The 1,518-nt window shown below is 37.1% G+C and overlaps 1 non-coding gene across 1 annotated transcript; it reads left to right on the top strand.

The window, feature by feature from the left end:
* Positions 1 to 321: 321 nt before the first annotated feature.
* LOC140853931 (small nucleolar RNA R71) lies at positions 322 to 428 on the top strand. The gene has a single exon (XR_012137071.1). It is a non-coding gene; the product is annotated as a small nucleolar RNA R71 (small nucleolar RNA).
* The last annotated feature ends 1,090 nt before the right edge of the window (positions 429 to 1,518 follow it).

A 1,518-nucleotide genomic window follows, 5' to 3' on the forward strand; every position in this document is an offset into this window, starting at 1 on the left:
TTTACACATGGGTGCAGATATTTGATTTACATTGGCTGGTCTCTGTAATTCTAAGGCTTCCAATCTACGTGTTAAGGTTGCAATCTTGGCCTCTGATGCTAGGGTTGGTTGAATTTGATGCATTCCTCCTCTTGAAGGTGTAGCTTTATCAGGTTCCCTAGTTGTTTCCCACTGTAAATTTTTCTCGGCTAGGTCTTCTAAGAATTGCCAAGCTTCAGTAGTTTCTTTGTCCATAAATTGGCCTTGGCACATGGACTCTAGCATGGTTCTTGAGTTTGAATCTAACCCTCATAGATGATCTGGCATAGTCTCCAAGTTTCTATTCCATGGTGTGGGCATTGGGTCAAAAGATTCTTGAAACGATCAAAGTACTTCCAAAATGATTCACCAGCTAGTTGGTAAAATTGATTTATTTCATTCCTAATCCTAGCTGTTTTATGATGGGGGAAATACTTTTTTAAAAATGTTCTCACAAAGCCCTCCCAAGTAGTGACAGAATAGTTTGGCAGACTATAAAGCCACTTCTTAGCATTGTCCTTAAGGGCAAAGTTGATTAATCTAAGTTTGACCTCATCCTCTGTTAATTGCAGTTTCATGGTTGCACATACCTCCTCAAATTCTCTAATAAATATATAAGCATCTTCTAATCCTGTGAATTTTGGAAGCATATTTATGATTTGAGGTTTGATTTCAAAATTGTTAGCTGTGGGTTGTGGCAACCTGATACAAGATGGTTGGATGGAGCCAACTGGATAACACAAATCCTTAAGGGTCATGGGTTGGATTGGTTCAGCCATTGGAACAACAGGAATTGACTCAATTCTAACTAGACGACCCGACACTCTTCTCCACACACGAGGTGTACGGTTCTCGATGTTTATACAATTTTTTTTTTTTTTTATAAAATTTTTATGTATAAGGAAAAGAAAGAAAAGAGAAAAAGTTCTAAAGAGAAGATCCTAAGGAGTCCTAAATCTAAAGAAAAGTAACCAAATTAATTTAAATTTTAAATTTTTTTTTTTTTTCAAACAAGTGAATCAATAAATTAAACTCAATCTATCCTAGGGTTAACCTAAATCTAGACAGCTCCTAACTGTTCCAAGATGACCCTTCAAACCTTCCAAGTGGAGATTGATCAACTAGTTAGCCAGGTAAGTATAAGAGGTGGGAGGTTCACTCATCGTTGCCTTTCTAGACACCAAACGAGTTGGCCAGGCCAGCAATTGAACCAATTTAACAAACCACCCTCAGGGACTTGCCTAGACACCAACTAATCAAACAACTCAAACTTGGTAGAACTCTTAGGGTTCCTTGTCCTATTGAGCTCGAATTCCTTAAGGTTGACGTCTAATTGATTTTAAGATTAAAAGTCTAGGTAATGCAATATGATGGAGATGGTTTTTGGGCTAAGGAAGGGTAATGAAATCCCCACCTTATCTTGTTAATGGGTTGATGCCCTTAGATTAATTATGAAAATGCAAATACAAATAAACAAGATGACCAAGAATGTAAAAGATT

Source organism: Elaeis guineensis, chromosome 14, assembly GCF_000442705.2.
Source record: "Elaeis guineensis isolate ETL-2024a chromosome 14, EG11, whole genome shotgun sequence".
NCBI classification, from domain to species: domain Eukaryota; kingdom Viridiplantae; phylum Streptophyta; class Magnoliopsida; order Arecales; family Arecaceae; genus Elaeis; species Elaeis guineensis.